Below are 16,231 nucleotides of genomic sequence, written 5' to 3'. Positions count from 1 at the left end.
ATCTAAAGTTGATGATGTGAGTATCCCAACAGAGATGCAAAGCCAAAAGGTCTGTATTTTATATCTAGACTATATTTCTGTCTTAAGTGATTAATTAAACAAACTACAAGTGCTTTTAAAGCTAATACAAACAGTTCCTCTTTATTTAACAATTTGTTTATGAAGTTATGGAAGCCAACTACTTAATTTCTCAGAGCGGTCACTCTACAGGCATACATTTACACTCACAATTCTGGCAACACACCAAGCACAATAGGAAGAAAAAAAAACTGTTATAATCTAATTAAAATCTATAATGTCTTATCAAAATACAAACAATGCCAACACACGCAGTCAAAACTAGTACAGAAAAACCCTAGTATCATTATGACAGTATCCTTAAAATTGTTCTGTAAGAAGACTTGATAATACTTGCTCTTTCCCTTTAGCACTATATTTACCTCTCCATTGTGTCTCTGGGTCCTGAGGATTGATAGCACCAGTTTTCCTCACACAGGGAAATGGTGGAAGGTTATCAGCATCCTAAGTTTTTTATTGGAGGTGTTCACAGACCTGCTGCTGAAACAGGTGAGGCACTAGTCACCCAGCCACTTGCTTTCAAACAAGCTAACTCAGCTGGAGACATGGGAAGCCAATACTGATCCTGAGACCTTGCAATGCCAGATCAGTGTAAAACCCACGGCTCCTTATTAGTAATGAAAAAATCATATTATCAAGTACGTAATGAAGCATCATCTTGCTTTGATCTATCTGAGTGGTGGGATCTTTTTTCCAAAAAAAAAAAAAAAAGTAATAAAAAAATACTTTAGTCCTGTGGTTACAGGTGATCAGAATTCATCAAGAGAGACAGGTCTTCACAAGAACAGACATCTGTTTTGATGGAGATTTATCAGATCAAAGAGTACTTTCTTTGAGAGTGGGAGGAGAAATCAACCTACTAGAAAAAAAAAAAAAAATCATCCGGAAGTTAAGTAAGACTTATATAATAGATTTTGATTGTTTTCTCAAAACCCTATTGCTTTCCTGTAAGAAAATCTAAGAAGTTTTGCTTAAAAAAAATGCAAAAACAAAAACAAAACAAAAAAACAGGCACAGTATTCATGTGCTATTCATGTGTGTTGGCTGCTTAGAAACTACTTCACAGTGGATCTTGAAAGGTGTAATCATACATAATATATACAGTACTCCTGGCAATGACCACCTAGTAAGGGGGCTGGAAACCTCGGTAACAAACTACAGTATAGTCACTGATAATCACTGATGTCATATCAGAGTGGGATGCTGAGCACAACTCAGAAGAGGCTATCAGTGCATAATTAATTAATTGTTCACTATTATTTTGCAACTTTATCCACAAATCAAGAATTTGTAATGAAAATTTTTGAGCAATGCTCACTAAAAATAAAATCTCAAGCTTTTTCATTTACCTTACTTCTTTCCCTGTCATTCATCTTTGTTTCTTATTTATTTATGGTTTTGTTTTTGTTTTTGTTTGTGTTTGGTTTAGTTTGGTTTGTTTGTTTTTGCAATGAAATCATTCAACTGCATCGTCTCTACTTGTAATCTGACACTGAAAAACTTAATATCATGAACATAAAATCCATAAATGTATTTAGAATAAAAAGATTTATAGTTTGGGAAGAATTAACAGGTGACTTTTACTTATATAACAATGGAGAAATACTATATTTTTAGCTTTAAAAAAAAAATCTTATTAATCTATGGTCATAAAACTTTGAAAAAATGTATAACTACTCTGTGAGGTAGAGTAAGTTTGACAATATTACAGTCCTGAATTTTATTTCTTTTAAACAAATAGTGTTATAATTCAGGAAGAAAAACAGTAATGTTAGAAAATAAAGGGTGTGCAGTATTTATAAGGCATAGTGTTTTGTTTGTTAACCTTTGACAGAGAAAACGGAGGCTATGACTGCAAATTCAAAGCTCAGAGAAAAACATATTATCTCTGAAATGAGATGCTATGAAGACTAGCTCCTGAAAGAGAGCTTCCTTCAGAAAGGAAAACCGTGTTCTGCAAAATCTCTTTTCATTCCTTCTTCCTCTTCTGAGAATGCTTTAGTGGTTTTTATGGTGTTCTTTACTTGCACCATAACAGCTGGCTTTGAAGTGAAAATTACTTAAAACTTTAGCATATCACACTCAATGTCATGTCTGTAAATACAAGAATTATATTTCCAAGACAATAAATATACTACCTACATTTTCAATTAAGCCAATAACTGTTGTGTATCCATAGGATATATATGGTAAAATTGGACCAACCTAGTAGTTACTGCATACCAACAAAAGCGCTTTGTTGACAATTAAGGTTGGAGGATGTTGTTCTCTGACTTAAAACTTAAGCTGGAAACCAGTGAGCTGGATGCCTATAGTGAAGAAAGGTGAGCTATGCTGATTCTGATTTTTCTTGTAGTTGTTCTAATGGATATCCCATACACTATAGGAAGATGTGTTTCAAACATTCTTTTTTTTTTTTTTTCTGTATAGTATTGACTTGAGATCTAATGTCAAATTATGTCTTACAATATAAGTGAGTTTATGAGAAATCAGCAAATCCTTGGCTTACCCATGACGTGATTTTTTTTTCTGCACCATTAGCACAGCTTACATCAAGAGAAAATTTACTGTGATGAGAAAGATTGTTTTGTCACTGAACAATCAGTTGTATGCTTGGCTTTTAGATCAGTTCTTCACTGTGTTTCAGACCAACTACATTTATGCGTAATGCAGAATGATGACCTTTTGTTAAGCAAATGTGAGATGTTGTTTCTTTCTGTGGAGTTTCTGAACAAATATTTGTGATTTTAGTTATGCAAATTTGCTTATTTATGTGAACTTGTTTCAGTATCCCTACCTCTCTTTCAGGGAATTGAGTATTTGTTAGGAAATACAGATATTTATTTTTTTTCTGATAAATACACTTCCAGACACATTTCACATAATTCTGTTCTGTTACTTAGGTTACTCTATCTATTTTTTTAACCTCAGATAAAACATATATCAAAGGGTGGGACTTTTTTGTTTGTGTATTTTTCTATATGTGTATTTAATAATAAAATACACAGCTGTAATCATGTTGAGAATTTCAAAGACAAGAAACTAGGGATTATTGAAAATCCACAAACACACTTTTTAATGGAAAATGCTTGCTTTAAACTGAAGAAGATGTTTCCAACTTTACTTTAAAAGCAGTGGCTTAAAATCTTTTTTCATTTTATAGTAAATGTGTTCTTTCCTCTTTTATGAAAAAATGAAAATTCCAGAGAAAATAGACTTTTTTGGATTTGAGTCTCAGTCTGATCTTATGCCTAAAAATATACAGTTTGATGTCATAAAATTATTTGGTCAGTATTATGTCAAACTAAGAATCTGAGATTCCATATTCGTGTTTTGATGGCAGCCAGTAGATGACTTTTAGAGAAAGAAGGAGGAATAAGAACAGTATAGGATGATCTTTCACCTAGCATACTGTCCTAGCCTTTGGTAATCATCAGGTTACCATCTTCCAAAGCCAGAAATAGTACCGAGTTTCTTTTAGTTGCCATCGGTGTTTGAGTATTTTGTCATAACCTTTTTAAACCAATTCCATGTGTGTTATATATTTTTAATACATATACATATAAAGCAGTGTATAACATACTTATATACACACACAATCATCAACAATAATTTAATGGAGTACTATATAAGAATGTATATTTTATATATCTAACTAGCTCATTTGTACTGTTTTGAAGGAAAGCCAATCCTGTCAATACTTTATTTTCTTGCAAAGACAAAGATGTAAGGGAGCTTTTAAGGAGGAGACATGGAGTAAGATTCCTATTTGTCAGTCGTGCAGTTATGAAAATCACAGTGCTAGTGAAAAGACTAGGAAAAATAAAAGAATAGGAAAATAGAAAAAGGAAGTCAGGGGAAAGAGTTTACAGATAGGCTATGTGTTCTGAATATGAGAATGCATTACGTCTTTTTGTTTGTTTTGTTTTGATCTTTTTACTTTAGGCTACCACTAGCTATTGCTCAACAAATAATGCTATCCTTTATCCCCTATCCTATTCCTCCTCATTTTTTTCTTCTCCATACTAAACCACCCTAACTGACATACTTTCTAGAAGATATTCTATAAATCTTATCATCATTTTCACTTCTACCTATATACTTCCAGAGATGGAGTGACCAGAACTTTAAGTAATGCTACGAAGTAATCAACAAACTTTGACTTTTTATTAGTATTTTTTTTAATTTTAGCATTAATATGGCATTTTTCTCCCAATTCAAATATTTCATACATTGTTTTTGGGCAGTCTTCTTATTGTATCTGTGGAAATTAATTTTCATGACTGAATTTTTCTTTTTTTTCTAAAAGTTGAAGTTTTGCCAGTTTGCTTTTCTATGCTGAGGTACTAGGGTTTCTTCATTTATTCTGGAAGGAGACATTTGTTAGGAACATACTTCTGTTTCAATTTGTTCATTTTGACCTTGTCTGCACTTTGAAAAGTATTGTCTGTAGTCCAACAGCTGTTCATCTGCCCCCGATACATGAAAGGGCATTGTAAACCCAATTGTGGATATGGTCCAGAAAGTTTCATGACAAAATTATAAAATACTGCTCACTTCAGCAGTTATACTTGTAGTGACTGAGATTATCTGTGCTGCAATTATTTGGAAAGAGCCTGTCTTTCTTGAAATGCAATACTAGGAAATCTATATGTGGTATTTATATTGTTCCTGTTAAAGCAAAATAAAATCACCTCACGATCATTAATGTTATCATCCTCAAAGTACCCAATATAGACCAGGAAATATTATTACAGCTTTGTGTACCATACAGATAAAAGAGACCAGATACAGAAAAAATAAATCTCTGAGAAATTTTTAGGTGTACAAAAATGTAAAATAGGACAAATGAATTTTCTAGAGCATGATATCACGTGGCAAGATTTTGAATGTTGGCAATGGTCTGGTGGAGCTCTATCCAGTGGAGCAAAGTCATACACATACAGAAACAAATACATTGGACTGAGGATGCCTAAGCCTGAAGTACCTATTTGGTCAGATAGAACTGAGTTTCTGTCTGTTCATTGGTGGTTGTTTGGTTTGGTTTGTCTTGGTTTGTTTTGGTTTGTTTTGGTTTAAGAAGACAGGAAGAAGAAGAGGCGGAGATCGCTTTTATACACTTTTTCTACAGTTGCAGGAATCAACTCAAAAAAAAAAAAAAAAAGCAGACTCTGGCTTTACTTTTTTTGGAGGTAAATTCTCCAAGAGCATACTCTAACTACTAGACTATTGTCTGAGCCTTCATTGCTATGAGACAGGTACAAACTTAAAATGCCTTCTGACTCATAGTACCTAAATGTCTTGTTATTTTAAATCACCCTCTGGGTCTCAAATGACTATCTTATACTTTAGATGCCTAAGTGCATTTTTGGATCTTACTACTATTATTTATTGATTTCAATGGCACTTAAATGCATTGGTGCTTTTGAAAATCCCATTCATGCCCTATCTGTATTTTTAGGAAGCTATTGCTTTTAAAACCCATCACACAGCAAAAATCTGAACTTGGATTAGGTGAATCACAGGCTGGCCAATCTAATCAATGATGTGAACTTCCTTGCTAACCATGAATCTCTTAATGTACACACAGCAAAATAATAAAAATCTATTCTGAAAGTCTGAATTAGTACATATTCTTGATTTCATACGTCTCAGTGAACTGAAAGATAAGTTGACAAAACTATTTTGCAGTGTATATCCCATTTTTATTTGCAGAGATTTTATTTCCTATTCAATGCTATTATTTCTTTCCATATGTGTGTGTGTGTGTATATATATATATATATTTCCTGTGGACCTCATAGGCACAATCTAGAAGTTAAACTAATGCAAAAAAATTTTATTTATTCCCCTTTGTGTGAGTACAAAGGCTCCTTTTTATTTAAAGCATTTACAGGAGAGTCACAATATTTTAGGATGAAAAATGCATTATTTACTGTACAGATTATAATTAAAAATATTTTTTTTCTATTACAAAAATATTCTGGACATGTTGAGGTTATACCTGAAGCATTCAGCTTTCAGTTATGAGAATTTCTCTGTCAGAAAACAAAAATAGAAATAAGGCAGCAATAACAAACACAAAAAATCTCAGAGTGATTTCAGCTATTCTGTAATAGTAGCATTTCAAAAAGGAAAAAAAAAAGGATAAATACTGAGCCACAAAACATACAAGAACACTATACACAGATGTAATCTTGAAATCATTGTGTGACTTTATAGTTAGTTTGCAAATAGGTTTCTTTAATAAAGAACATAAATATATAAAAATATTAATAAAAAAACATTTTTACAAAGTTGTAAAATTATTATTTTGGGTGGAACTATTTTACAAAAAAAAAAAAAAGTTTATTGTTCATTTTGCCTTTAAAATAAGTTTGATATCTTGATTTAGACATCATTATTTCTCCCAGTACACCTAACGAAATAGAAAAGATTTCAGTTCAGTGTCTTAAACAAACAAACAAAAAAGTTCTGCTACACTCTCTAAGATGAGATACCATGCTCACAGAAAGTTTAGAATATTTGTGAATTCTTATTTAATATCTTTTTTTTTTTTTTCTTCCTAAAACTAAATGTTTAAAAGGTGGTCAGTCAAAATCTTTGCTGCAGTTTTCACGCTGTCACTCCAGCAGCTGGTACAGGCTTCTCAACATCTGATGGGGATGTTGATCTATCCAGCTTGAGCAGAGGCTGTGATGCCCTAGTGAGACTGGCAGCACCAAAACAAGTTCTCTCTGCTGCTGTTTCCTCTTTTTTTATCTGCAAGGTGACCCTGAAATTCTGACGTGGAACAGATTCTTACAGAATGTAAATGTCAGGCATCAATACCTCTAATATTACCATAATTGATACTTGATTTTCAAAACAAAAACATTGTTTTTGAAGCTGTGAAGACAACTAAAACTTTCCTTACATATTGGCAAATAATAATAAAAATAATTAATAATAATAATAAGTGTGCACATATCATTTGGGTAAAATACTCATAGTTTATCTTTGTCACTTTCTTGGCTTTCAGCCTTGATCCTGCATCATATTCTATCCAGCTCAGTTCTTCGGTAGCTCTGTTTTGTAGCATAAATAATGTTTTTGCATAGTTGGTGTAGGATTGTCAATAGCTTCTCATGGTCCTAATTCTATCTATATATTCCAGATCTCCATAGTACTGGTTTCTATGAGCAAACACAGCAAGATAATCACCAGTTCCCAGATCCTCAGACACAAAGTAAAGCAAAACATATTCTTTTCTCAGATAACTCCAGCCAGTGCATCATGATCAAACACTAAGAGGTGATTCTCCGTCTGAAGAAACTAACCAGGTGAGTTAGGATTTTGCTTGTTTGTTTGTTTGTTTTGTGGTGAAATTAGTTACTTTATTGAATATCCATACTGAGTGGTGAATACCTTTAACAGTTCACAGTCAAGTGTGTTGTGTTTATTTTATGTTAATGGCAGGTATACTTAATCAAATCCATAAAAATAAGATGTGACTTTTCTATGTTCAGATGGTATTTTCAGTGCTACTTGAAGAAGTGTCATTGTGGTGAGGTCAGGAGATATAATGCTTTTGTGTTTTTCCAGTCAGTGATTACTGTGACTGTGACAAACCATTTACAAGATTTCTTTCTTCAGTCCAATAGAAAATCAAAGCTAATTTGTAGAAAACAGCTTTGTATGGCTGACCATAGATTTTTATCTTTACGGAAAATCTTAAATTACATTTGAAGATGAACAGATCAACAGGTTTCCAAACATCTTTTATCACAGAATGGTTAAGGCTAGGAGGGACTTTTGGAGGTCTTTTGGTTCACCCTCCCTGATCAAGCAGGATACCCAGAGCAGGCTGCCCAGGAAAAGAGATCTTCACACAGTAGAACAGTCTGTCTCAAAATAGGATGCTAAAAACATCGTTTAATGTTAATTCTGTATTGTGAATCACAAATGAAGAACATTTCTACTTGTAAATTCCATTTGTGTTGAAAATAAAATTAGAAAAATTATTTTTATTCCCTTTACATCTCTTTATATTTTCTGAGTAGCCTGACAAATTCTTGATTTAACACTTTACAGAGCCAGTAGGAGGGGAAATAATGACATTAAATAATTAATCAACGAACTCTATCAGAGGAAATCTTACCAGGATTTTGTGCAGGGTGCGGGAAAACACTTCATTTTAAGTCCTCTGTGTTTGTATGTCAATCTGTTTTTTGGTCTCTAGTTAGGATGACAGAAAAAACGTACTCATAATCCAGAGAGATGAACATGTTATCTAGATGTAACAATTTGGAGGAGACATAAGATGATCCTGAATAACATTTTAAAGTATATTAAGGCAGACATCTTAAGTGGTGTATGTAGATTCATAAAGAAGAAAATGACTGAGCCCTCAGTGATGACATTCACCTGAGATACATTAATTATAGATTTCTTGTCAGTCAGGATTAATGTATGTTTAAGCATAGTATAAAATGAAGTAGGTTGAATGAAGGTGGGGAAAAACCAAAAGGTAGTTTTATGCTGAACAATGGGCAGCATAAGAGAGAACAAAACCTTTCTGTGACTATACCAGCTGCATTATATTTTCCTTCCTCTACAACAAAACAAATGCTGACTTTTTGTAACATAAGGACATAAATAGTAGAGAAGTCATAGACTACTTACCCACTTCCAATAATGTAGGCAAAATAAAGAAGCATATGACAACAAATGTTCTTTTCCTGCTGTTATTCACTGTCTGGGTCAAGCACCTGGCTTGTAAACACTAAGTAGTACCTTATGTCTCACTTAACTAAGCAGACATATACAAACCAAACCACATGTTGGCTTACAAGAAGGTAAAAGAGCTGTCTAGACATTCATTCTGTCCATTCTGCATGTCCGTCTTACACTGTTGCCACTTTATTTTCTTCAAGCCTTGGCTTGCTACACGATACTTCAGTGAAAAAGAATTAAAATACAAATCATGTACCCCTCTGTTTTTGACATAACCTCTTAAAGTGACATAAGTTAACAGATTTATCTGTGGCAAAGAGCACTCTTGAAAATAAATTACAATTTATGCCCACAGGTCATAAGGACACTTTGTCTCCCTGTGCAAAATACAGAGATGACACAATGACAATTATCTCTGTGGGGCTTCTCTAACAACTTGTTTCTAATGGAGAACAATATATTATATGTCCATAACAATACACTAAACTGACTGCAGGTTCCCAGAAAATCTTTTTTAAAAGGGTGATACTCTCATCACACAATACACTACAGGCTCTAAAATTACCCACGTTAAGTTTTTATGCAATTAAATTAGAATAGATTAGATGTCACTCGTGAGTTATCTCCTGTTCTTCTACAGTAATTCATTTAATTGCCCTCAATGATCAACTCTGAGGTTTCTCATCTCTGGTGAATTTGTTCTACCCAGGAGCAGAGTTTGCAGGAGATATATCAATTCTGAACACTTTTCTTCAGTTCACTCCAGGTTCTCAAGTGACTACATGAGTAAACACGCAAGAGGATTCAGCAAAAGTCACCAAAAACCATCACTAAGACAATTTTTAAAATATCCTTTCTTTACAGTTTATGATTCACTTCTACTTTGGCAGTAAAGCATGTCTTTAAATTTATTTCTTACTAGGCTACTTTCGATCAAGTGATATCCAGTTAAAAGCACCATAGCTAGCTATAATGATGCATTTAGCACCTGATATTTAAAGTTTGAAAGTGGAAGAAATATAGAATTAACAGCAATATATTTTGTAGGCAAAATATATGGCAATATTACTAAGAGGATGAGTTAGTAGTTGAAATCCCTCTAATCAGTGTGCATGAGGATCATACTGATATTTGTTTTTCTTTTTAAATAATATTTAAAGAAGACAAGCATCAGGAAGAAGAAACTATTTGAAAGTGAAAGGCATACAGATTCTGATAAGAAGATATTAATTTAATGTAGTAAAACTTTTTTTCCCTCCACCATTATTGTGTGCATGTGTGCAGGTACTGTTTGGGGGGGGGGGGGGGGCGGAGAGAAATGCTTATGTAATTTTTAGACAGCATCAACACTTTTGTTTAGAAAATCAAGCCCACCTATGTTTGAAAAATGGTTATTTTAAAATATTTCCTATCGAAATTTGTTTTACTGTTTTGACAGAAGCATTTTTCTAATTTTTCTTCCGAAGCAGAAACAGAAAAATCTCCAAATATCACCTTTTTTCCTAATATGTGTGTTGGTCAGCAAGTTTAAAAATTGTAGGAATAAAACAAATAATGGATAGATAAGGACATAAGAACTTTTTTTTTTTTTTTCCCCTGGGTGTTGAGAGTTACTTCAATTAAAAAAAAAAAAAAAATCTATTAAGCAAGATAATTCAGAATTGCATCTCAATTTTGTCAATACCTCTAAAATGGAGGTTTCACAACACTCTTCAGAAATCTGTCAGCTCTTCCCAGAAGCAGAGTACTAATAATTTTTTTCTTCAGCTAAGCTGTTGTATTCAAGAATTTAAACATTTTAATTTATGCCTAAGTAGTTATCTAAAGACAAGAATGGGTAGAGTCAGATTATTCATACATGAATATTCATCAGGGCAATGATCTCTGGATTTAAACTCAGGACCTATGTATAAGGAGGATACTCTGGCAGTTAAAGCTAGGCCTCTAAACAAAGAAAAAGTATTGCTTTGGAGCACATGAATTAATTTGCAATAGATGTCGTATTATTTCATTCTAAAATTAGCGATCCCAAAGTTTAGCTAATGAGAGAGACACTTAGATGCAGAAACACCTCCAGTCAGAAAAGCAACTTAAGAACACCACATTACTTGGAAAACAAGTTTGGAAAGTTAGTTGAAATGCAACCTATATTGGTCAAGAAAAAGGCTCTAAAAATACATAAGAGGTCAATTGATTATTTATTTTTCTAAAACAAATGTTACTGGTAAATATCAACATATGAACTTAAAGAAGATATAAAAAATAATGGACACATTAAAAATATTTTTTATATATTGAAATTTTATTACAGAAAACACTTAATCCTCAGACTGAAATGATCAATTCTCTATTATCTATGTGGAACAAGTTACAGCTTAGATATCAACATTACTTTCTGCTTGTCATGTGGTAACACCTCAATAAAGGATCAGAACTTTTTGATACTGGGTTTGGAAATCAAATATAAAGGACAAATTTTCACTGCCCCCAACATTTACACAGTGCTATTAGTCTACTCTTAAGACAGCAAAATGGTCATCTATATCTTCTCTTGCTTAAGAGACTAAAACGTGCTTTTGGAGATGTTCCTAAATATATATATATATATATTTACATATGAACTTTATGCTCATAGTTTAATATCAAAAGCCATCATGATGTAAAGCATTAATATAAAATAACTTCTCTCTGCTTGTGTTGATTACCAAGATGTTGACAAGCTACTTATGTATCTGCCTTTGTTATCTTGGATTGCTTACTATCATTTCTCACCCCTCAAACTTTATGCCAGAGGTGTTACAATTTCTCCTCTTATCGCCCTGGTAAAACTGACATTAAGGCATATGGCCTAACTTTAGCTGAGAACAATGTGCTCCACCAAATTCACAAAAGCAGTCATGTGCCAATAGCCTGTCTAGGTACAGCTATCCTCCTGGGTGACTGCCTTGTGCATTGGATAGCTGCTACAGCACAATATTTCAAGTAAAAATAGGTTAAATATAAACTGTAAAATTCTAATAAGGAAAATGGTGCATATCTTCCAGAGTACATTATATTAAAATTAACCTAATAGCTGCTGAATCCAGATATTTCTGAGACAATAAAATAACTGATCTGGTTTTGGATTAATTGACCATTTCCTTGTTGAGAAACAAGTGGAGATACTGTATGGTTGCTTGCATTTAGTGCTTAGTCACTACGGCAATATTAGAAGTGAGGCAACACAGTATTGCAGTGCTCCTACAAATTCAATTTTATAAATCTGATAACTTAAAACAAGACTTTCTACAAAGACATAAGACTTTTCTTTCCTGTTCCCATATTTATTTTATTTTTAATGGTGTAATGACTACTTCAAAATAAGATCAGCTTTGAGGAATTTATACGTAAAGAAAGTTGTTTCTCAGATAGCTCATTATTCAGAAGAGGGAGAGGGAGAGGAGAGAGGAGGGGAGAGGAGGGGAGGGGAGGGGAGGGGAAATCTGAGAGACAAAAATAAACAGCTAAATTTGTGAGAATGCATCTTTTCAATAAATGAAGCATATACTGAAAAGAATATCCAGAGCACAATAAAGTTGTATCAACTTCACCTTCTTGACCCTTAAAGAAAAAAAAGTACCCTAAAAGCAAATGTGTAGAAGCCTTGTAGTAATGCACCATCTACATACATATGATTAATGGCTGTAGTGTGTAAGTTGCAAATGACAGTGTCTGCTTAATGGAGATGAGTGGACACACATACTCAGTTCACTTTGAAATGATTTGTGCTTTGCTGAGTAAAGGTTGAGAACAAATGTTTTATTTAAAGCTGAGAGGAAAAACAAAACAAAAAAAAAACAACAAAAAAAAAGCAATCCAGTTAATTAATGCATTATTGTATTATTTTCCAGGACAGTACTTAAGTGAAAGAATATTGGTCAATACATAGCAATTCTTAATTAATTACACTTAGCTCCAAATGATGGCAGATCTTTTATAAAAGAGTATGCAGACAAATGACCTAATAGTCATTTATATTGAAAACTATTAAAGAGTTACTGCATCAGTGCTTGGAAAGTGTAGAAAGTAGACAGCTGTGTACAAATGTAGGAATATATTTACATCTTTCGACTCTGTTTTATTCAGTGTAACATGGTACTCTGAATCACACTGTAAGCAATAAAACCTCCTCTCTCAAGAATTCATTCCCATGAAATGACACTTATAACAGATGGGGATAGAAATAATATTTTAAATACAGAACAAATATTTACAGCTCTGAGTATATCATGGGCATCCATTGAAACTCAGCCTGCAGTAAGACAAGAAAACATTCTTACTGATGTGATATTTCAGTGTTTGAAGAAAGCATGTCTTCTCTCTTGTTACTTTTATGATTTGGCATATGATGTCACCTGATTCCAAGTCTAATTAATAATAAAAAATGCTTCCTTTCTGTCCTTTAAGTTGAATACAGGTTCTTAATAAAATTATAAAGCCATAGTAAAGACTTAACACTTTAGTCTATCTTTTATAAATATAGGAATTTTTTCTTAATTTGTACCAGTCTATAAATTATACAGGACATATTGCTTGGGTCTTTGTATGACTGAATTTTAAAGGAAGCAAACAATGAGTTTATTTTCTCCCTAAAACATTGTTTCAGTTATTTAGATGGACCACGTCAATCTTTTTTTATATATCCATTATATACATTAGTTTTGTCTACCTGTACAATAAACTTTATTACAGATACTAAGTAGTGTGGTTTGAGGGTAAAATGATGTTAAATATTTGTGATTAGATGATTTACATGTATGTGTACATTAGAACTGCCAAAGTTAATCTGACTGGACTTTTCTGTGGTGTTATTCTACAGTTGTGCCTTCTATATAATTTCTTTTAAAGTTTCCCAGTTCTCTTGATCACTGTTTCTTCTCCCTTACATGTTCAAATCATCTCTTCAAGCCCATCTCTTGGCTCTCCATTTCAAGCCAATTTCTTGAAAAGCTAAACTCTTCAGCAGTCACATACAGTTCCTGCTCAAAGGCCACTGACAAGAATTTTTTCTCATGAGATTCATCAGATTGCCTGCTTCTTTTCATTTGGCTGTAAAGAACACACCCTCTATGTCAACCCATTTAAAAAAAAAAAAAAGTTACAAAAAAGTTGAAAGGACAAGCGCTATGAAAAATATCTGTTGAATTAAAATAAAAATTTACAATCACTTCTCTAAGATCTATAAACATTTTTAAATGATGAACAACTGTTTCTGTGAACAACATAGAAAACAACCAAAAACATAATTTTAAATGATTATCTGTATATTTTAGAATAAAACTTGTTAACCTGCTAAGAAGCATTAGCTGCTCTATTCCCAGCAAAGCAGCCATCTTTGCAGTGTAATAACATGAAAGAATTTATTTCTTAACAACATCAGTTTCAAATTTTTTTCTTTAAAATTCATAGGCAGATTATTCATCATTAACTCAATGATAATCTAATTGTAGACAACTTATGACAGCAGCAATATAAAAGCAAGGGTTTTTTTTTTTTGTTCTGTTTTTTTGTTTTGTTTTTCTTCATGAAAGGAAAAAGCTTGACATTCCTACAGGTAAATAAAGTAAAAATTGAAATAAAAGATTTGTTTTCAAAAATGGTTAAAAAAAAAAAAGATTTTGATCAATTAATTGCTTTCCAAAAGCAAGAAGAAAAAAAAAATGAAAAGAGGAAGACATTCTTTGCATTAACATGAAGTGATCTGCACTTTCATCCAGAACATTGTATGTTTTTTGTGACTTATTCCATAGTTTAGCTATGTTGACTATAATTATCAGTGAAGATTTACTCTTTCATGTCAAGTATTCATTCCTTACATTCAACATGAGCATTTTGAAATATTCATTTGTTCTTATTTCATGAAGAAATATAATGTATTTGTGAAAAACAGTGTAGAAGGTGTACACTATATTGGTGTATAGAGTTCCTTGTGCCAGAACTAAAAATAACCTTCAGTAAAATGTCCAAAAATTCAAAACTTTTTAATAAATGACTGAACATGTAAATACTTCTAAGAAAAATTAAAAATATGAAATATACCAGAAATAACTAGATTTAAAGGGAGAATTATGAATATAAATTAGAGATTTATGAATATAAATCCATAGTCCATGAATGAACAGAAACTATGGAACTGTAGGTTTTCCACAGAAGCTAAGAAAATCTCAATAAATAATTTATCAGGGAAAAGGCAATTACTGTAGATTAAGTGGAACCAAAATTGTTAAGACCTAATAACAGAAACTAAAAGAAACTAAGTCCTTTAAAATGTTGACAAATTTATGGATTTAAATTTAGTCCCTCTATAGGAAGAGAATATTCCTAGGACAGCTGTCAATAGTATTATAGTAGAATAGTACAGGAGATTTAGAAAAAACATAAAGACAGAAAATAAAAAATAAAAAACAAAAACAGTAGTGGCAGTAGTACCCACACGCAGGTTAGACAATTTCTGGATATTACATTTACAGGAGATAACATAGAGAGGAAATTGTTTGTATTCTGTAAGTGATCTCACTTGGAGCAACTACTCTGACAAAAACATAATTTGTTCCTGTTTCAGCACTGACCTACATCTGGCACTTCATGTAAATGTTGAATAAACAATTTACAGCAGTGTTCACAAAATGTCCACACTGGCCCTTTACACAAATGAAGGGCCAAAACCAACAGAAAGTCCATTATGGTAACAGAACTTCGTAAGGTAAAACTGCATTAAAATGGAAAATCTTTTAAAAAAAGAAAATAAAGAGATCCACTAACAGGGTGGAAAGTTTACATGCAGCATAGCAATTTTTTCAAGTTATAATGTTTAAAATGCAAAGCAAGCATGTACTACTTTTCTAGAGAACTCTCTAAAATGACAGAGAAAAAAAACAAAACCATAAAAAAGCAATGCACTATATTTCAATAGTTAATGACTAAAAAAAAAAAAATGTATTTCAAAAAACTGAGACTTAAACCAAATAAAATGAATTGAAAGGAGCATAATTTCTTTTATGTGACAAATCACAAAAAGACGAGCCAAAAATGACTTTGAAGAACACCTTAGTAAGGACATAAAAAACAATAGTTAAACCTTTTCAAACACATTAATAGCAGGATTGCCTTCCAGAGAGTCAACGAGGCTGACAGATGATAAAGATGTAGAAGGAACTCTCAGAAAAGACAAAATCATACCACAGCAGAAATATAATACTTTGCCTCAGTGACCACCACTGAGGAGACATGATACACTGATAACAGAGGCTTTTTACAACAGATAACTCTAAGGAATTTTCTGAAACCAGTGAGTTAGTAGAAGACATTTTAAAATAGGTTAACAAATCGAAGAATAATACTTTGCAAAGACCAGACAGTTTTTGTACAGGAACCCTAAAGGCACTCACACACAGAACTG

At 32.5% G+C, this 16,231-nt stretch overlaps 1 protein-coding gene across 7 annotated transcripts in view; it reads right to left on the bottom strand.

Annotated features, from left to right (window-relative positions):
- The window catches only part of LOC310898358 (uncharacterized protein), a 222,535-nt gene that overhangs the window by 85,148 nt on the left and 121,156 nt on the right, over positions 1-16,231 (bottom strand). Inside the window, exon 1 of one of the 7 annotated variants that reach the window (XR_014583219.1) lies at positions 441-1,494. The exons of the other annotated variants lie outside the window; for them this stretch is intronic. The gene's annotated coding sequence lies outside the window, so the exon portion shown is untranslated. Of the gene's footprint in view, positions 1-440; positions 1,495-16,231 lie in introns of those variants that run through there. 7 annotated transcript variants of the gene reach the window in all.

Source organism: Anser anser (assembly GCF_964211835.1).
Source record: "Anser anser genome assembly, chromosome: 4".
NCBI lineage: Eukaryota > Metazoa > Chordata > Aves > Anseriformes > Anatidae > Anser > Anser anser.
Note: the sequence above shows the minus strand (reverse complement) of the source record. Positions and strands in the feature narration are given on the sequence as shown.